Source organism: Canis aureus, chromosome 31 (assembly GCF_053574225.1).
Source record: "Canis aureus isolate CA01 chromosome 31, VMU_Caureus_v.1.0, whole genome shotgun sequence".
NCBI lineage: Eukaryota > Metazoa > Chordata > Mammalia > Carnivora > Canidae > Canis > Canis aureus.
Window position 1 is genome coordinate 38835840 of NC_135641.1, and position 22448 is coordinate 38858287.

The following is a 22448-nucleotide window of genomic DNA, read 5'->3' on the forward strand; positions in this document are numbered from 1 at the left end:
TTTTAGAGATCTTTACCCTCAGTGTCAGAACCATAAGCAGGAGGCCCAGGGAATCCAGCCCAGGTTTGTCTGATTCCAGAACCAAGCTCTTAATCATTATGCCACAAGTCCTCTTCCATCACCCGTGTACCATAAGAGTGTGCAACATTGTTATCTGTATTTCCAAAGTCAGGTAGATAAGAGTATCTTCCTAGAAAATCAAGGTTTTCCTTAGGTCAATTCTTTAAGAATAGGCTCACAAAAGAGATCTGGACGTTAGTTGCTTTTGATCAGATAAAGGATTTGAAATCATAACCTGAATTTTCTTTTAAATCTAAGCAACAACAGACAATAAATACTGCAATATGTAGGTAAATGAAAAGGGTCTATATGGATGGTAGAAAGTTATATGCTTCATAGAATAGGCAATAGGAAGTTTCTCTTCAGGTCACCAATCAACTCAAAGTCAGTTGAAAGTAATTGTCATCATTGATAATATTCTAGATGAAATCAGTTAGTGGTCAAAGCAAACACCTAAAATACCATGGACCATGCTACAAAAACCCAGAAGTAATTATCACTCATCATTGCCCTGGCAGGAAGCTCCAGGGAGACCAAGGACTGAATGAGTAAAGGGACCACTATCACCTCTTAAATCTTGGCCGACTATTTCCAGATGAGCTATTTGGCATAGTGAGGGAATAGAGCTCAGAAATCTTGCCCAGATGTTGCATTTCAGCTAGAAATTACCAATAATTGAGTTCGTGAACCTTTAGTTTCATTTATAAGACAATGGATGCACCCGAGCATACTAATTTTGCTACTACTTTTAGGTAGATTGTCTCTCTGAATTTTGTATGCACCTAAGCATGTAGGTGTATACACCTAAGCATGTAGACATTTTCAGTTATGCCGGGAAGAGAAAAAAAAGATTTTGCTAATTTGTCCCAGGACAGTTATAGAGGGAAGGGACTGTCCTTTAAGGCTTATACAAATAAACTCTTTCTCTCTCTTCCAATCAACCTAAAATACTTTCTGAACTCCAAAGTTTTTCAAAAATATGTTAGACAAAAAAAGAAAAAAGAAAGAAAAATCTAGAGTTACTGCTCTTTTCAAGACATTATAGTAGAAGAACACCTAAGCCACTAGTGATGGAAACTGTTTCTCATAAAGACATTCCCAAAACAATGAGAGCCCAATGTGAGCCCAAGGATTTCTATCCGTGGATTCAGTCAGGCTCTGTGCCAGGTACTAGGGATTCAACAGTGAAAAACACAGAAATAGTCCTTGTCTTCAAGGAGTTTACATTCCAAGAAAGAAAGAAGACATATCAAATCATGCATAGCTATTTAGTTAAAATTATGATAAGAAAATATCTGACAAGTGAAACCATGGTGCCCTCCAATTTAATTACAAGGAACCTAGATTCTTGAGGGGGTGAGGAGAGGAACAATAGGATGTCGGTTATCCAAAAGCAGCTCCAAGAAAATGCTTTTAAAAATAAAACTTAGAAGCATTTATCCTGGGATTCTGGACCTAACCTCCAATTCTGGCAAACTGGATTCATTGTTGAGTCTGGTCACCACGTTGAAATAGCAACCTGGCCCCATAAATTCAAATCCCTGGATATATAGATACATATGTACTATATATTTTACTCTCTACTGTTTTTTTTTCCCTTGCCAGCTTCACATTTTATAGACATCCTCATAGCAACGTGAGGAATGGCTCCATCTTAAACTTGACAACCAGAATGACAAAATCTTGACTTTTTTTCTGTTTCCTTTCTCCAATTAATTTTAAAAAAAATATTTTTAATAAATACAAACACTTCTCTCAGGGTAGAATTAAGACTCATCTTAAAAAGAAAAATAGAAAAATGTTTGTCTAGTTTCAAAACAGCTGCTATGATCTAGCCTGAATTTTTTTTAAAGATTTTATTTATTTATTCATGAAAGACCCACAGAGAGAGAAGCAGTCTCCTGTAGGGAGCCCAATGTAGGACTCGATCCCAGGACTCCAGGATCACGCCCTGAGCTGAAGGCAGACGTTCAACCACTGAGCCATCAGGTGCCCCTACCCTGAATTTTAAAATCATAGACTCATATTACACTAGACTCTGGTTAAATCTTAGAATGTATCTCATCCAGCCCTTCATTTTATAGACGAGGAAACTGATAATGTGCTACTGATTTGTGAGGACCTCAATCACTTAACCCTTGAGACACTGAATGTGGTATATATCAAAGCCGCATGAACTCTGACGTAGAACCACAGGAAGAATGGAAACCATCTAAACACACCAAACTGTGTGCAAAAGCACACTATGTGTAGTTGCAACCAAATTAACTGGTGAATCACTGCTCTCCAACATCAGGAATACAAACTAGTTCTACACAGAAAACAGTATGGTTGTGATACCAAGTGAAACACTCAGCTTAGTGCCTGGCTTTTGGCAGACTCCACTTTTATGAAGAGCCCATCCTAAGGAAAGATGGAGGAAGGTGGGGAAAACCAGCATGGCTTCTTGCCCCAACAGACACCTGCTGAATCAGTTTGAAAAATGCCCAAGGCTCCTTGGATTTTAAGAAGCAAAGGCTTGGGAAAACTACTCTGACCATTTTTTTTCTGCTGCTCCTTGAAGTAGACACTCATGATTTTTGACAGCTCAGCATTCATTCTCTGACTTTCCAGGAATAACTGCTGTTTCTCTCTCCCACTCACAGGCCTGTTGCTCAGGTGAGGCGGGCTCCATACTCTTTCACACCAGGCTCCAAAAGAGAGCACATAACCCAGGCCTAGCCAATAGGATCATTTCATCCCTTGGCTGCAGTGGAGGCTGGTTTGAGGTCAGGCACCAGGCCCAAGCCAGGCCAAAGTCTGCATTCGGACTGTTTATGGGGAACAGTTGGGAAAAAAGAGCTTTTCTTGTTACACGAGCAGAGAGCTTCCTGGAATCACAATAAGAATGGAGACAACCTGAGAATGAAGCCAACATGGAGGAAAACAAAAGAGAGATGGAAAGAGTCTGAGCCACAATGACATTGTTGAATCCCTGGTTTAACACCTGCCCTCAACTTCTCAGTTATCTCCTCCAGCAAAATCTCTGCCTTTATTTTTCTTTAAGCAAATTGAAATTCAATTTCTGTCTTTGGCAAACACAAGTGTTCAGACCAATAAATTCATCTCCCCAACCCTGTACTCTTCCCAACCTCCTCTTCCTTGGCCTTCCAAGTACAGTGAAATGGGCACTAGGAGGTCTGAGTTCTGATCCTGGGTCCACCACTTCTTTGAGCAACAACCTCTCTAAGATTCAATTTTATAAAAGGGGGTGGAGGCTATCTAACAATGCTAAGATGAATCTTACCTTGAGACCCAAGCCAGGTCATTGATACAAAAGCACTCTGGTAAACACATAATGTTTTCAAGCATAAAATGTCATTATTTGCTAAAAGTTCTAGAATTCTCTCAATCTTCATTTTGGTTCTCCTGTTCTCCTTCTTCCATTTTGTTAAACAGGAACATGGATCACTATCTAAAGGGTTTGTATTGGGCAACTAGCCATTTCATAAAAATTTAAAATCGTAATTTTAAAAAATCAATAAAGAATGTGTAGAAAAGTGGAAGGAATATGTGGTTTTGTGGCTTAGATGTCCAGCAAGATCAGCTTCAAATCTCAGCTCTAATACCTACCCAGGCTGTGTGACTCTGGCCCAGATATTTAATCTCTCTGAGCCTCGGTTTATAATATGTTCAACAGGGATAAAGCCCCCCCTCTTTTCGGACTGTTGTACAAATAAAGCATACACACAGGGTCTGGCAATAGATGAAGTTCATAAATGGGAGGGATAATATTGATCATTGTTATTTATTTTTGATTGAGAATCACAGGGACCATGGGGTTAAGTGTAAAGGTGGGTGGGATTGGAAGGATGAGACAGGGTATCAGAGATCACTGACAAGAAAGATTGGTTAAGGTCTAGGCTGGTTGATTCCAGAGTCCTTGGATCAGAGGGTCAAAAACAGCAGTACTACTTCTTTGTTCATACGTTTATTTTGCTTACCCCCCTAATATTTTTTTGAGACTCTGAACTTTGCGATCTTCAAGCTCAGTGTATGTGTCTTGATTATTTTTGTATGCCTACCCCTTAGGAAGTACTTTGTGAATGCCCACTGTGATCTGAACATGATAGTCTCTTGTCCTAGAGGAAGGGATGCCTCTACTTCCTGGTGTCCAGTCCCAAGAATAAGAAAACCAAAGCCCATAAGCATATAATTTTTCATTGGAAGAGAGACTGGTAAGACCTCGTGTGATTAGGTTGGTCTCTCAAAATATTCTCACCCATCTCCAGCTCTCCTAGTGTCTCCAGATGTATGGAGATTAATGCTCTGAGATGTATGGTTCAGACCAGTGTAGTACTGGTACACATAGGAGCTCATTAGCAATGCAAATTCTCAGGCCCCTCCAGACCTACTGAATCAGAAACTCTTTGGGTGAGACCCAGGAATCTGGGTTTTAGCAGAAGCTCGAGAGATCTGGATACACGCTAAAGTTAGAAAACTGTTCCACATAGGACCTTAATATCTTTGCTTTAAAAAAAGCATATGAGTAAAAGTTTCAGCATTTCCATGTTGAAGGACAAGTGGAAATTCGTTGAAGGGTAAGCGGCAACCTAACTCAATGATGAACCTCCATCTTCATTCTTCTTGTGGCAAACTTACTCAAAAATATTTGCTAAATATGTACAATGCAAAAATGAGTCAGATCACAGTCTGTGACCTTACTAAGCCTTAGTTTCTTTTCTTAAGGGACCAAAGGGTCAGCTGTAGGTGGGGCCATCACATTCCACATGTCAGTCAGAACTTCAGATTGCTTTCTGGAGGGTACGTGAAGTTCATAAGAATGCTGCATCTTGGGATCCCTGGGTGGCGCAGCGGTTTGGCGCCTGCCTTTGGCCCAGGGCGCGATCCTGGAGACCCGGGATCGAATCCCACGTCGGGCTCCCGGTGCATGGAGCCTGTTTCTCCCTCTGCCTGTGTCTCTGCCTCTCTCTCTCTCTCTCTGTGACTATCATGAATAAATAAATAAAATCTTTAAAAAAAAAAAAAAAGAATGCTGCATCTTTACTTGGCTCATTATTGATATTATGATAGGCTGATACCATCTGCTGTGGTTTACAGGGGCCAAACCTACCACTCCAATGTACAGTAGCCAATGTGTGCTAGGTGACCCCAGAAAAGTAAATTAGGTCCTTCTAGAATGTCCAGGCATCTTAGTCATGAACATTCAGAGATCACATGTGATCATGTTGTTGTGAATGCAAGAAGAAAAAGGTATGGTAAGAGTACAAAGTACAGATGTGGTTCTTACAAACCACTGTGGCAGAAGAAATTTAAAAAGAAAGCTTATGCAATCAAACTTTTGAGACGTGTGACAACTACCAAGACTTGGCCAGATTTTATTAGTGCTCTGAAATAGTGAGTATTTTTAGTAATTGAAGTACACAAATTACCCTACTCTTTTATGTACTTGTAAAGATTCAGTATTTCGTGCCAGATCCAGCATTTGAAGATTTAAATGTAGAGAACCCTGATTAGCTGCAAGACTTTACCAGCACAGCAGACATCAGGAGACAAGTATGCCATCATATCACAGATGATTTTTTTAAGTGGCCATCATTTTAAAAAAATTAAAATTAGAATCAGCCCAGCTGAGCCCTTTTATCTTTTTTTAACAGATAATTAAAAACAAAATTTCATGGTAAACGTACTAAGTAGAAAGGCATTTGAAAGTAATCTGCCCTTCCAGACAGGCCCGGACAAAACCCCAGCAGAGACCATACAAACACCTGGGTGCTGGGTGCCGGGAAGTGCCTCTGTCCTCTACAGAGAGGTCTTGTTCTTTCTCTAGCTTTCACAACCTGGTTCTGAGGGATAGGAGGAAAGATGATCCTCAGGAAGGATCAGTGTGTAGCAATGGCATGCCAGTGGAAATTCACCAACACTCACCACTACAAGTAATCACCCTCACCCCCCAAGGGAGACTGCCTCGCTCTGGAGTCAGAAGGAGAGAACCCGACTAAAGTTGTCCTTTTGCAGACCAGATACTGAGTTCTGTTCTACAAATCTGCTTAATGGACAACCAAATACTTGCAGCTACCACACTGGGCGAAGTACTTAGCCATTAATCTGGAAGCACGAAGCTCCCCTCCATGCGCACTCCCAAGTTTCATCAGTCTGTTCTCTACACAATATAAGAGATATTCCAGCCAGGACCCTTAAGGAAGGTTGGCAGATTAGCAAATAAAAATTCAGGGCCCCCCCCCACCCCGGTCAAATTTGAATCTGAGATAAGCAACAAATATTATATGCATTTTACAAATATATATAGACATTGTCTGAAATTCAAATTTGACCAGGCCTTCTGCATCTTATCTAGCAATCCTATCTCTAAAGCTATCAATGAGGAATTTGCATCTGGGAGCTAAATGTTAGCTCAGGTGGAAAAGGCTATGGGAAGGTGGAACTTGAACTTTTTCACGGGCACAAAGTTCTGCAGATTGTCCTGTGCTTACTTGACAACTTCTCGGTGGGGTAGGACCAAAGTCCTTAATCCCCACTTTATGAGTGTAGACTCTAAGTGAAAGCATTGCAAGGGTTACAAAGCAAAGGAGGAGAGCTGGGATTCAAATTAAGATCATTTGGCCTTTTTTTTTTTTTTTTTTTTTTTGGTAGGGCGCTCTGTCAATCACTACACTAAACAAACATAAAAGAAGGAAGAATTTAAGAGATTGGCTAGAAAGCACTACTTTAGCAAGCAAAAATACCTGGCACAAGCATGGACACTCTTTTCTGTTTTTGTGCCTAAGTAAGCAATCATCTGTCTGTGTTCTTTACAGGCTGAGAGTGGCCATTAAGAAATGAAAGCGAGTTTAGATTTCACAGGCATGTTTGGATTTGACGACATTTTGCATTTCCAGAAACCAAGGTCAGCTCAACCCTTTTTGCACTGGGACCGAGATACCACCATGATTTAAGCGAAGAACTACACTGGTGAATTCAAGGGTAAGTGGTGGAATAATTGTTCCCTGCCTCACATGCTTCCATTTGCCGAGGACGATATTTCTAAATCGAGTAAGGAGAGCTGTGCTTCACTCTGAAAAAAATAATAATAATAATAATAATAATACTAGCAAGTTCTAAAATGAGGTCGAATTTGTCCTTGTGAATACACTTAGAGATAAAAAATTAAGTATCATCAGGACAAGGTAACCTCTACCACATTAGCTCCCCCTTGGTTGTGCCTTATTTTCCAACTCCAAGTAAAGCAAGAGTCAGGAGAACTCTTGTTAGAAAATTACAGAAAACTGAACCTCATATACCTCTTGTTAAAAAGAGAAAAAAAGAAAAGAAAGAAAAGACATCTTATGGGATTAATCTACCACTGCTAAGACATTCCCAATTCAAATCTTTCTCTATTCTCCCACAAAATCAAATACTCAGCTATATTTACTATGTCAAAAGAAATTAGTTGTGTTTCTAATATCACAGAACTGAACTAATATTTCTCATGTGTTTATTCATTTTTAGAAGCTGTGCAAGGGGTAACAATTGCCTGTGACAACTGTCTGCGGAGGATATTGTCGTCAGAAATTCCAAACTGCCCCAGAGCTGTGGCAGGAAAGTCCAGAGATTATTATTGGGTAATGACATTGGAAATAAAAAAGTATATAGTATTACAGTATTGAGCTATTAGAGTAGGGAATCAATTCAAGGAGACAAGCAAAATTTATATACTTTATTGATTTTAAATTTTACATGCTCTGCTATATGAGTAAATCTTTTGTAGTAATTCTAAAGCTTTGAAACATTGTAAATAACACGGGCTGTGGGGAGTTCACAACAGTCATTTTTTCATAAGGAAAGTATATAGCCTTTAATGCATATTAGAAGAAATTGGGATAATGAACTACCTTAAGGCTAACTTAAGTCAGGGCTAGCGTGGGTCTTTTTTTTTTTTTTTTTTTTTCGGTCTCCAAAGAGTGAGCCTGTATCAGGTAGTGAAGTAATTCCAGGTAGCATTGTACTTAAGGAAAAGCGTAATTAAATTGATCCTATTGTATTACATAAATCCAACATATCCTGTGTAAATTCAGAAACAGGTGGCTCTTTGTAAAAAAGTAGCTGGCTGTTCACCAACAGAAGTAAAATTTTCTCACACAAAAACAAATACACGGGAGGAAAACCTTGAAACAATGGTTGACTCAGGATTCTAGAATCCCAAAGCCCATCGAAGATGATAAAATCTCCCCTGCAAGGTTCGGTGTACCTGAATCCAGAGCCTCAACACGGGGCAGTGGGTGAGCCTGTTTCCAGACAGGCATTTGAGTAAGCCAGTCAGGTTCCTAGGGCCTGCCACCTTTATTAAAAATAATTGCAGGCTGGGCGATTTGTAATTTTCAATCATATGTGTAATATAGAGAATGACAGACATGGGGTGGGGGGAGTTTTATATTTTTATTGCAGCGAGCCTGACTGACACTTCAGAAAACGTTTTGACACGTTCAAGTGTGAGCAACAAATCTGTCCACTAATTCATAAGCCACATGTTTACTTAAAGAAGCCTACCCCAATAAATGGGGATCAAAATCCCAAGTGCTTAAGTCCATAAAATTCCCTACGGTGAACCAGCACCAAAGGAACACATTCTGACCTTCTTCAGACGAGTGAGGATTTTCAAATAAATATATCCTGCTTATATCATTGTTTAAATCCACATGCTATTTTTTTTTAATTTTGAGAAGCCACACGTGTACCTTTCCTGTATTTAAACTTGTGTGAATATAAAAGGGCATGCAGGAATCAGGTCACTAAAATCAAACGACTTGGTGCAATTTTTGCCTTCTGTTAACTCAGAGCACATCCAGTATGCTCATCTGGATGTCTAACAGCTACCAAGTTTGATTTTTTTCTCATGGTGGCACTCCTCACGCACATACAGAGCCATAGACGATCGTGATGGTTCACATTAACAAGGACCTAAAGGAAGTGATGGTGATCCTAAAACACATCAGATTCAGATGAAAGAAAACGAGTCTCCACATTTATCCCAAAGGGACAAGAGTTCTGAATTTCTTGGGGCTCCTAAAGGGAGCTACTGAGAATGGAAATCAAAATCCTCGTAATTATTAACACTTCGAAGTTGGGCGATGAGTCATTACAGTGTCTTAAAATGGGGACCCGGCTCAAAATTGGGCATTTCTACACCAACCCGCCAGCGTAGGCAAACCTCTGTGTGCTGGTGAGGGGTAGGGGAACTCCTGCGGGGACGAGAAATGAGTGGGAATTGTAGGGGGAGAAAAGGAAAGGAAAGAAATCTAACTCAAGGACCTTGACAAGTTAATTTGGAAACTTTTGTTAGTGACTTTGGACTTCATTAAACTCCATGCATCACTATAGCAGCATGATCTCAACAGTTTGAGAGGTATTTGTCATCAGCGAAAGAAAAACATTATTTTTAAAGGAGTAAAAAGATTGATGCATCACTGCGGACCACTTAAGCCCCACGCAGTTTCAGTCTTTAGTATTAATCTAAATGTGATGGCTTTTGCATACGGCGCATAATTAAACATTTTCTTTTCAGAGCTTTATAGAATCCCCATATGTTTTTAATGGCATCATCTGAATGTTTTTCTTAATAATTCTGGCAGCCTGCTCCTGAATCTTCGAGTTTGTTTTTTGTTCCTAATATCTTTTCTACAGAGGCCGCATTGTGCCAGAGACTGAATAAAGCTCTGAGAGCCTCATCGTCAAGGAAGACACACACACACACACACACACACACACACACACACACAGAGGCTCCCAGGCTCCCACTCTGCTCTCTCCTCTCCCCTCACTTGCAGGAGGCATTGCTGCGAGCACAGGGTAAAGATGCTGCGAGAGGGCGAGGAAAGAACACAGGGCCCTGTGCCACAGCCTCACTCTACCTTGCAGCCTGGTCCCCTTGTCTTGTCTAGTAGGACTTGGCTAGCTCGTCTTATGTGTCTGTCTGTCCTTCTGCTTGTCTCTGTCCGGGGAGCAAATTCAGGCGTATTTGTCCGCATAGGGCAGCTGCATACACGGTCCACCTGACACCAGGCTGGACGTACCCTAACTTGCTGACTCAGATACCTACTGCCTCATGCGAACAGACTTTCTCCTTTGGAGCAGTGGTCCATTTCCTTGAACCAAACCCCTTCAGACACCACCCATAAAACGGAAATAATGAAATGTTCACCATTTGGCTTAGTCAGCCACATTTTGAGCTGTAAATCAGAATTACTTCCATTTCAGGTGGTATAAAGGCAACCCAGTGATCAAGCACACATCTAGGAGGAGACATCGGGGCTACATGATAATCTGTGGTTATAATATCCATGTCTACCAGGGACTAGTGCCCCCCGGCTTCAAACATAGAACCTAAGAACCTCTACTTGAAGAATAAGTAATTCAAAAAGCAGCACGTACTCCATTGTTGTTCAAACATAGCCTTGAATTTGCTTTATCCCAACATACGTTTAATTTCTGGAAATTGACAAAGACAATAAATAACTCACATTCGAATCACAAGTCTCCTTTAGGTTGAGTGTTTGAACTCAGATCCAAGTTTCAAAATGTAATATTTTTTTTTAAAGTGTTCTCACACTCTTTCCGTATTTGTCATCTTGAAATCTGATGACGTGGTGAACAAAATGGAAATGGTAACCAAAACGGCTTCCTTATGTGATTTTCCTCATTGAACTTCATTTATTTACAGATGGCCAAGTGGCTAGGAGGGCATTTGAAGCCGTCCTATTATTAAGAACTGAGCTTTATCAAAAATTTCAAAGACCTGGTTTGCATTTCAGAATTCCGCAGATGATGTGCCTTAAACAGAAACAACCACCCTGGAAAGCCTTGGAACATATGCAGGCCAACAGGGGCAGAAACAAATTACCCAGGAATGGGAATGCTCTGGTTCCCACTGGTACTTTCTAACAGTTGCTGTTGAAACTTGACTGACCCAAGATAGCCTTTTTTATAGCCTCTCTTTTTGATGATTCCTGGTAAACAAAAATAGTTTGTTTTTTTTTTTAAAGAAAAGCCCGAACGTTAATTTTTCTTCCATCTGAATTGCTGTAGGTGAATTTGTAACATGGTAAATACAGTAAAAAAGAAGATTCTGGAAACAAAGTGACTGAACAAAAATTAAAAGTTTAAAAAGAAAACGAGTGGACTTTCCTCATTTGGATACCATTTCAGAGGCCCATCTCCTAATCCTGGTCAAAAGAAGTTGCTGCCAGAGAACCAAAGCCACAGAGTCTAGCAAGCTCATGGTCCAATAGAAGCGATCACCTCAAGTCTGCTTTGGGGTATCCACACAACTGTGCAACCTTGGTTAAAAATCACGGAGATATTTCTTAAAAGTCCGTGAGCCACGAACACCAGCAGGACAATGATACATCCATCTAAAATTTGATTAAGGGACCTTCCCTACCCTTCCAGAGCAAAACAGTTTGGTGGTATCTCCACGTCTGAAACAACCTTTTCCCCAGCTTAATGACAATTGCCAAATCTTCCCACATCCAGATCTCACAGCGTTATCATCCCAAACTTAATCCATAGAAGCTGAAGTGATGGTCTGCATGATTCTCTCCTCTTCCCCAGCATTTGAAAACCAGTTGGTGCAGATGACCTCCGCTTGCAGGTCTGAGGACACTCTTGATCCAATCAATGAGGAACTTTAAGAATCCTAAGCTAGTAGCTAACAGAAACTGATTTTCAGTGACTTTTCCTTGGGTTTTAGAAGCAGAATGCTAGCTTTCCCCATTAGAACGGGGCAAGTCCCCAGCCTTGTGCCCTAGTTTGGATAACTAGATCCCAGGTTTTATACTTGTCCACTACCCAAGTTTCTCAGGGGCCAAGGCCAGCGGTCTCCTGTCTTCCTGCATGCAAACATTGGGTGGGTACCACTTGATGTCAGGAACTGTGCCAAGCACTAGAGAGAAGAATGAAAATAAATAGGGCTCAGTCCCTGCTCTGAAAAAAAGCTCACAGTAGAGAGGAGAACAGAGATATATTTTAAGTACTCTACAAGATGTTCTAATAGAAGCAGTGGTAAGGAGAACAAAAGTGCAGACTGGTGACCACGCTGGGGTAGAACCAAGAATATTTCACACAAGAGGTAACATCGAGATGGCACTTAAAAGTATTCATGTGGCAGAAAAGGCAGAGGGACAGAAAGAAATGCAAGAGAGACATTCTAAGGAGGCAGCACCGCACTTCTGAAGTCAGACCAGCGGTTCTCAAACTTTCATGTTCAAAGTCCTCACTCCAGGAGTGTTTCTTAAGATGCACACAGTAGTCCTCACTCTCAGATTCTGGTTCTGTTGGTCTAACACAGGGTTCAGAAGTTTGGATCTTTCATAAACAGATAGATCTCAGGCCACACACATTGAAAAACAGCTGACCGGGGTCACACAGGTGCGTGGTGTTTGAGGGGTGAAGAAGAAATTGAGGACGCACGGAGCATGGATTGTGGGGTGGCAGGTGGGCTGTTACATAAAGCTAGTCAGCCAGCTCAGAGAGAGATTGTCAAGAGTTCTAGGCACCTGTGAAGTCCGAAAAATGAGATTCTGAGTTACCAAGAGCCACCATCAGAGGGGCCCAGGGCTGGATCCCATCCCTACAGGTGCGACCTCTTGGGTATCCATAGCTCAGCAGCAGGGATGCGGGGATGAAGACTGGCCTGAGCCCAGACAGCCCACACTCCCAGACCAACTCTGCCACTTGCTATGTCCTCTTGGCAACTTATGTAATCATCTTGGGTCTCAGTTTTTCCTCTGCAAAATGGGAATAATAGCACCAAAATGTCAAGGTTGTTCTAAAGATTAAATGGTATAGGACATATGTAATGTCTATCTCAGGACCTTCCACGAAGTATCTGTCATAATAAAAATTCAATTACAGTATCTAACATTTATTGGAAAAGTCAGGCAAATAGGGCTCCTGGGTGGCTCAGTGGTTGGGCATCTGCCTTTGGCAAGGGTGTAATCCCGGGGTCCTGAGATCAAGTCCCACATCGGGGTCCCCGCAGGGAGCCTGCTTCTCCTTCTGCCTATGTCTCTCCTTCTCTCTCCATGTCTCTCATGAAAAAATAAATAAAATATTTTTTTTTTAAATCAGGCAAATATAAGACAGAGAGAGGAGTTCAGATTTAGAAAGTCATGGTTTGCCTGCCTGAAGAAGATGTGGAATTTCCCATGACTGCGTCTCCCCTGCAGGTTATCAGGCCACCCCTAAAAATCACCTGTGTCCACACTTCCGATCCCCCAGACTTGTTCTCCCATTTTCTGGGTCCCACCTCAGATCTCTAGCCGCTTTTTCAAATCGGATGTTCCCTGGCCTGACACAGTTTACTCGCCACTGTCACCACCAGCAAACCTGACCATTTTTCACGGGCTCTATCACTCCTGATCACACATAATCCCAAACCTCTCCCAGTGCCGCAGTCATTATTTATGAGGACTGGCACTGTGCCTGAGGACAATTAATTTATCTGCCAAAGCTACACTTAACCGTCTCATGAGGTTCCTGATCTCTACCGCAGGAACAATCCAAAGGAGGATACTGGATGATACTGGATGCAGGATAACTTTATCTTAAACCCTTGTCTCCTCATTATAGCAACAAGTTTGATTCTAAATTTCAAGGACACGGTGACCTTCCAAGACATTTTCTTTGACCTTGGGTCACTTGACCCTCTCCATAACCTCGGAGAGGGACAAGACTTTCCTCCCATTTTACAGATGGGAAAATATTGAGCTTCAGAGAAACTAGGTGACTTCATCACGTGGCCACTGAACTACACTTGAACCCAGGCCTCCTGACTCCTGTTACATGTGTTCTCCATTATTCTACACCCATCGCCTCTCATTCTCTGCTCATGTTGACCTTCATCCAGAGAGCTACTAAATGTCCATGGGTCCAATCCTTCCACGTAAAAGAGTACAAGTTTTAAATCACATGGAAATAAAGTCCATATAAGAGCTGTATTGAGGACACCTGGGTGGCTCAGCAGTTTAGCACCTGCCTTCAGCCCAGGGACTCCGGGATCGAGTCCCACATCGGGCTCCCTGCATGGAGCCTGCTTCTCCCTCTGCCTGTGTCTCTGCCTCTCTCTCTCAATCTCTCTCTCTCTCTCTCTCTCTGTGTGTGTGTGTGTGTGTGTGTCTCACAAATAAATAAATAAAATCTTTTAAAAAAACAATTTAACTCTTAAAAAAAAAGAGCTGAATTGATCTACTTAAGAAGAGGTCATTCTAAAGACATGGAAAAAATAATTGGGTTCCTTTCTATACCAATTGGGAGTGGATACGGAGCCACAGCTCATCATCATGGAAGAGGAGAAAGAACAAGTTTTGGATCAGAAGGACCTCAGCTCACAATCTTAACTCTTGCCTCTCAGCTAGTCACCTGATCTTGAGAACATTCGTGAACTCCTGAGTCTGTTTTCATCCTTAAAATGGGAAGGATCATCTCTAAACTCAAGCATGACTGTGCGACAACAAATACCGCAAGCCTAGCTCAGTAAGCACATAGACGCCCTCAGCAACTCTTGGCACCCTTCCCCGGGACTGATGTTATAAACTTTAATGTGTATGAGAGCTTGTTAAAACCCATTTAGCTTGCTGAGTTACTCCATCCTCCGCATTTCTGATTCAGCAGGTCTGGGGTGAAACCCGAGAATCTGCATTCCTAGCAAGTCCCCCCCACCCCAAGCAAGACTAATGTAGCTGATGCTTTTAGGTCCAGGGACCACAACGTGAGAACCACTGCCCTCAGGCCAAACAGGGGTCACGTGGACATAGAGCTAGAAGTCAGTGGATAAAAATCTATACCCTAGAATGGCCATGCCAAGCTACTAGGTGTTGATCAACTCCCAAGCAAAGCCAGCTAGGAAAACAGACGGCCAAAGACAGCCATAATCCTGACCCCTTCGTAGACTCAGTGCCATGGACTTACTAGGCTCAGATGGCTCTGAGCTAAGTAAACACTCTGTCTAAAACTCCTTGTGATTATTGTGTTTTCACTTAAAACCTTCAGGAATTCCTACACACAGATCTCCCATCTCCCCTTCTAGAAACGTTACTGACTCATAAACAGTCCCTGAAAGTCCCTGAGAGCAACCAGGCAGTGCTTTTGAGATCCAGTACCACAGTCCAATTGAGGGTACTCAACCAAACACCCAGGCACCCTCAATGTGCTTTCTGCATCTCTGGCACCTCCGTCACTCCACTACCCACACTCCCACACACACACACCACCACCACCACCACCCCCGCCCACATAGCACACACACCTGAAAATTTGCAGAACCTGAGGGCCAATCAGGAGTGCAATTAGGACAACCATTTAAGAAATGCACCAACCATAGCTCATTTTTACACATGAACCTTTTTCTTAAAGGGAGTGTTGCTTCTTGAGAGGAATGAAACAACAAAACCCCAGAAAATACATTAACCCTATTTTATGAAGGTGGTAGAGACAGTATATTCTCTTTTGTTTCCAGATATGAAGAATACATAAAAATGTGATGAACAGTCACTGGCATATATATCGTTCTGTTCTTGCAAAGAAATTTGTAATATATCTCTACTCTGCTGCAGCCGGATGCCACTGAGTCATCAGTCCCACTGTATTATCCTGCATTCGGCTCGGCTGGAATATTAAACAGCCACCAGATTCCAAACTTTGCATTTCCTCACATTTGGCTCTTCCCCGATCACGCTTTGTTTCTCTGTGATTATATATATATATATCAGACCCAGGAACCAACTTTCTTTGTTTTATCAAGACCTGGTGTGTCGTGATTCTGATTTATCATTTTTACAACAGTCTCTTCCCTGCGGGCTCCAGGTCGTGATGGTGGCATTGCTGCGATTTATGGTGGAGATTGTTGACGGAAAATGTATGCTCTTTTTGATTTTGCTTCTTCCCAACACCTGGTTCTTATTTGCTCAACTCTAGCTTCTGCCATTTTAAGCATTATTTACCATTTGATGAAACGCATTGGTTTATTTGTTGGGGATGCACAAGGTGGAGGATGGATTTTTATGGGTGGCTATGCTTTTTCCTCTTATCCACCCAACATGATTTTTTGGTTACATTTTCTTAGGTTGTGAGGAACCTGGAGTTCCTATTCATTTCTCATTTGTGTCTCCTTACCTGCCGCCGCATATTAGTTCTCTCAGGAAGAAAAAGAAAAGGCAGGCTGGTTAGCTTCTTCGAATTCTCTGTGGCTCACACTGTAGGTGGCCACCTCCCTTTCCAACCTGGATCCATTATTTATGACTTAGTGAAGGCTCCTCTCTCTCTCTGAGTCCCAGAGCAAGGCTAATTTTTCTTTAGCATCTAAGAACACTTCAAAATAACTTGGCAAAAGGTAGAGCATTTGAAACCTGTTAGGAATCCATTTGCCAATATTGAAGATAACTTTAAAAGGCGGAAATAAACAGAGATGCTCACACCTGAAAAAGGTTTGATTTGCAGGCCGATACTTAGGTCTTCTCTCTCCAAAGCAAATCTGAAGCAAACAAATCGAGACTATTTTCTCCACCAGAAACCAAAAACACCCGGAGTGGTTTCTACTTTTTTTTCCCTTCTCCCTAAGGTACCCACCAGGGTGCTAGGCACCGTGAATGCCTTGTCAATAGTGATTTCTACTGCCAAGTTTAACCAGGGTTTCTTCTTTTAATCTAAATACTTTTCCAAGAGGTCAGGTAGTTTGGGGGTTCATTTAAATGGGACTAATACATAATGCCCCCTCCACCCACTCTTCCACTTATTCCTGAAAACAGAAGTCAGCTTCTCAGATTGTAATTTTTAATTTATTTTTTGAGATTTTTATTTATTTATGAGAGACATAGAGAGAGAGAGAGAGAGGCAGAGACACAGGCAGAGAGAGAGGCAGGCTCCATACAGGCAGCCTGATGTGGGACTCGATCCTGGAACTCCAGGATCACACCCTGGGCCAAAGGCAGGCACTTAACCGCTGAGCCACCCAGGCGTCCCCATAATTTTTAATTTACAAAGCTGTGAACTAAGTCAATCAGACATGTTGTGGTGGAGACAGTTATAACAAATCCCCCCATTAGGTACCCCAACATACCAGTTTTCCCAGGACAGTTCTTGTTTAACCTGTTTATCTCAGTGTTATTATTAATAGTGGCATCCTTTCACTCACTAAAGTATCCTATTTTAGATGCAAATTATATAATCTATCCCATGTCCATCCCCCCTTTCCGTGGTTTAGTAACAAAACCCCTGCTGAGTTTTATTTGACAAGATACTGGGCTGCCCAGCTCAAAAGTGCACTCCTCAGTTTTCCCTGCAGCCTGGGGTGGCCAATTATGTGCATAACAAACAAGCACATAGTGCTTATTATTTGCCAGACACTGCTCTGGGTACTCTACAAATTAACAAACTTAATCCTCATCATATGAGCTAAGTTCGATCTCATCATCTCTATTTTACAGAGAGGTTAAATAACTTGACCAAGTGGCAGAGTGAGGACATGAACCCCAATAATCTGATTCCAGAGTCTGTGCTCCTGACCTGCTACCTCCAAGTGTGACCGAGAGCTGGCCAACGGGATGCGGGAAGGAGTGACATGGGCAACTTCTCCATCTCACCCCAAAAAAGGAACCTCATTGTCCTCTACTCTTTCTGGACTCATTCCCCCAAGCAGGAACGAAACTTGGTGCTGATGAACATACAGATAGAGACAACACTCCCGGAGCTGCAGAAGCCACAAAATAAAGGGATCTAGATCCCAGGTCAGCCCCACAGAGCAGAGCACCCTTCCCACCCTCAACTGCCTGCTACCTCAGGACAGGATGGTACATATGAAGAAAACAGCCTATCTTACTGGAGCCACTACTGGCCTGAACCCTAATTAACATGTGTCTACATACCCACCTCACAAAGTCCCACTTTAGGCAGAAGTTCAGAAGGTATGTGGGAATCATCTCTTCCAGGAGCAAGATGAATCCTCTTGACCAGATTCGAGCATTTTCTCCAAATGCCCTCAAGTTTCCTACCTAGTCCATTGACTGCTCCCACACCATCATCAAGGAGGATTTTGCCCCAGTTCCGTATTTAATTCTTGGTACATAGAAACTTTCCTTGGGAAGCAGACATGAAAGAGATACTCAGCCTAGGTCCTTATTCTCAAGGTGCCATCATGGCCTCCTATAGACATGCGGGAGCAAAGACTTGAGGGCCTTCTATCCCTGCCTGAGACACACCCTCTACCCTGGCCTGTAGCATCGCTCTCCCCTTCCCTATTTTAATTCCCTCCCTAGCATTAACCACCACATAACATATGTTTATTCCTTTAGGTATGGCCCTTCCCATCTGAGTTATAATGTCACGGGGGGAAGGACTCTGCTTGCTTTGCTCATTGCTTTATGCCTGGCTCCTGGCGGAGCCTGCTATGCAACAGCTACTCAATAAAAATTGCTTGAAAAAGTGAATGGAGAAGGAACAACTTTGAATAGCTGTAGCTACGTGATCCTGGGCAAGTTACTTAACCTCTCGGGGTCCCATGATAATAGCATACAGTAGGGTTGTTACAAGAATTAAGAGATAATACATGTCAAATATGGAGACTACCAGTGCATGTGAAGGCCCAAATACAATGGTAGGAGTTGTAAGCAATATGGTGCTCATTATACGCAGGCCCTGTGCTATACTCTATTATTTCATTTAATAATAGCCCATGTCTTCAGAACTATCCACCTTCTGGTACCGCAACAAGAGTTCTGGTTCAGCCATTATGCAGCTCTTGCCTTGCTCTGGTTCTCTTTCTGGAATCTCCTAAGAAAAGCCAGACTGCAATTTCCTGAGTTATGACAAACCTCAACCCTCTCTAGTGAAATGCAGACTGGGAGCTGCTAGAACAGGTCTTGCCTTTGATAAGGAAAGACAAAATAGTACGTATTTTAGGATTAGTATCATGTCTGCTCTAAGAGTTATGGGTTTAGAGATATTGGTTTTCTTTGCTAAACATTTCTATTTTTTTTTCTTTTAGCATGCCTTTAAGATCATCCATGGCCTCTCATCCACTAATAACCTGAGAGGAGAGTCAACTTGCTCCTTCTTCTAGGGCTTTCCTTTGAACCTGTCACCTCCTCTCCCTGACAGAACCATCTGGAATGACTCCTGAAAAATACAAGCAGACTGAGGCTGAACCGTATCTTCTGGAACAAAGCCATGTCCAAAACCCAGCTAGGTAATGAGACCTCTTCCCCAAAAATGAGTTGAGCTAGAGTTTGGGGGTTAACAGAAGTGTTTTTATATACGTGTGTGTGTGTATTTTTTCCCATAAAGGTACCAGGACAAACTTTGAAGGGGAAAAATCTATACCCAGTTTTGTGATTTTGAGTTAGCTCCTTCCAACTGATCTTTCAGAGTTTTTGGTCTTGCCCATCCCCATGTTCCAGGCCCTCAGTTCTTTCCAACTTTCACATCAACCAAATTAGACACTCTCTCAAGGATGATGACTACTGGAGCAGACACAGTGCAAGCACTGCAAATTTGAGTGACCGCTATATGCAGGACCTGTATGCCTCCCATTTGTTACTTCTTAAAAAAAAAAAAAAAAAAAAAAAAAAGATTTTACTCATTTATTCATGAGAGACATAGAGAGAAAGGCAGAGACACAGGTAGAGGGAAAAGGAGGCTCCCTGTGGGGACCCTGGTAGGGGACTTGATCCCAGGACCCTGGGCCAAAGGCAGACACTCAACCACTGAGTCACCCCACAGGTGCCCCATGTTACTTCTTTTTTTTCTTTAAAGATTTATTTAATTTAAAGAGAGAGCAAGAGTGCACGCACATTAGGGCGCCTGCGGGGGAGGGGCCGAGGAGAAGGAGAAAGAATCTTAAGCAGACTGCCCTCTGAGCTCAGAGCCTGATGGGGGGACTGGATCTCAGGACCCTAAGATCACAACCTAAGTGGAAATGCTTAACCAACTGAGCCACCCAAGAGCCCTGGTTTGTTATTATTTTAAAATCTCACAATCCTAAGAGTAAACTATGACTATTGTTGTCATTGTCTCCATTTTATAGATGGGGAACCTGAGGCTCTGAGAAGTTGTTGCCAGCACCCAAGGCCCCCAACTATGAGAAGTAAAATGAGGATTCTAATCCAGATATTTATAGCTCCAGAGCCCATATCTGCTCCACTAGATCTTTCACCTTTTGGTGCCTTATAATTCCCTTGTGCAAGACAGTTCATGCAAATATTTCTGGAGACCCCAACACTAAGAGTGTAAAGCAATTGCCCACACTTCATCCTAACCAGGAGAATTATCTCCACATATGCCACACTCCAGGACTTATCCAGCCAAGTGCCTGCAGTTATAATTTCATTCTGCAGCATGCTGGGGAGCCCTGCTTGTACCTCTAACTTGGGTATTAGCATTAGCAATGTTTAAATAGTGAGTGTCTCTTTGCATTTTATCATCTAGTGGATGGATATTTTAGAATGGGTCAAAACAAGCATCTTTGCCTCACAATGCCCCTCCCCAAATACATGTCCTCTGATTACACCCAGACCTGAACTGATAAGATCAGAGAGATGGGTACATGTAGCCTGAGTCGTAGTGTGAGTCTTCTTGACAAGAAGTCTTGCTAAGTAAGATTTCCCCTCCTAGAAGCCGTCGATATGCTATTATTAACAGGTAAAAGCTAGTCTATTCTGATCTGAACAATTTTGAGCCTCAATCTCCTTAACCTCGAGGTTAAGGCCTTAAATATAAAGGCCAAAACTGGGCAAAAACTGGGCATCTTAACTATATTGCTATAGTACCTTCAGTGGCGCATAAAAAAAATAAAAGCCTACACAAGGAACTACCAAAGTCGAATTCTATCACAAATGCCTTTTTTTTTTTTTTAACTTTAAAGACAAAATCAAAAATCAAACTTGAGAGCAAAGATGCCCCGGACGTGGCTGACAGGACTAATAATTGTAAAATTTAAAGACATGGATGTTACAGACCTATTTCCATCAGTTTTGTGGTTCTAGAACAGTTGGCTCAAACCTTGTACAAGTACAGCCTACCAGAGGTTCTTGACCCGGGCTGCACATTTGTATCCTCTCAGGAACTTTTTAAAAATAAAGAGCCCCATATCTAGAAATTCTGACATCATTGGTCTGAAGTGAGGTTTAGGCATCAGGACCAGTCTTGGAGCAAGCACCTCAGGTGATTCTATCGTGCAACCGGGGCCGGAAACACCATTCCAGATGGTTCCCCCACTGAGATTCAGGGACTCCTCTGTCTCTAACTCATAGTTGTAACTGCCTCCAGCTGAATAAAACTTCAGATGAATCACTTACTGCCAAATTTGTTTCTCGTTTATTCTAACTGCTATGTTCAATCGTTGCCTAATTATTCATGTAATCTCTTCTGATTTGGCTCCAAGGGTAATTTTTTTATGACAACTCGAAATCCTCTCAATACCCTGACACATTAGTTCATTGAATAATCCCTTAAAACATCACACCAGCCTTTTTTGTTCATAAATAGTAGGTTAGGAAGACAGAGGAATCCTTTGATGACTAAATTACGGCAAGTTACTATGAATTCTATACCTTCAATATGTAAAACAGGTTGTAATATTTGAGATCTTTGAAATTCTCTGAAAGCCTCTAGTAGAACACCATCAGAACTGGAATCATAGCTCTGCTGTCAACTGGCTGTGCAACCGTTAGCCTATTTTGGTCCCTCTCTGAACCTATGCTTCCTCAGCTAGAGAGCGATGGAAGAAATCGGAGTTGTTGAGTCTAGGATTCTCTCCCAATGCTGAAGGAGTTTTATGATATCAGACCGATGAGCAAGTAACTGCTGGTGGGTGCAGTGACGTTTATTAATTGGCAGTATTTCAAACTCAATTGCAGTTTCTCCTCACTACCCCACCAAAAAAGCGCAATCCAATTTTTGGCCGAAGCAAGAGAAGAACTGAAATGGAGCTTACATTTTATAACCAGGGAAGAGTAGCTATGGTTACTCCTTTGAAACAGACAAATATGTTCTATAAATGTCACCATGGAGAATACTCGAGTCTGGTAAATTAGACTTTTATTTCAGAATTTGTATCTTCACTGAAGGAAATACTTTAGAGACTCACCAAACCCCAGAAATGGAGGATACCCTAAAGAACCACTTCATTTATTCCTCTACAACCCTCTTCATTTATTCTATGTAATCCTCTCTGTGCACACAAAACTGTACTGTTCAGCAAAGAAATGCAGTCTACCTCTCTGATCCTTAAATATATTGATAGATAAATGTTAACCCCAGTAACCCCTGGTTAAGGCCCCTTGGCATATTTTTTGAGTCATTTTAACTCAAATCTATCCAAATTCTGATTGTGCTAGTCTCTT

At 41.9% G+C, this 22448-nt stretch overlaps 1 protein-coding gene and 1 long non-coding RNA gene across 8 annotated transcripts in view; one reads left to right on the plus strand and one right to left on the minus strand.

Moving 5' to 3' along the window:
• The window catches only part of MECOM (MDS1 and EVI1 complex locus), a 552464-nt gene that overhangs the window by 410332 nt on the left and 119684 nt on the right, over positions 1-22448 (minus strand). The gene's annotated exons all lie outside the window — the stretch shown is intronic.
• On the plus strand, positions 3465-21367 carry LOC144302675 (uncharacterized). The gene is made up of 5 exons (XR_013369675.1): positions 3465-3521; positions 6879-7044; positions 7570-7682; positions 19094-19294; positions 20132-21367. It is a non-coding gene; the product is annotated as an uncharacterized LOC144302675 (long non-coding RNA).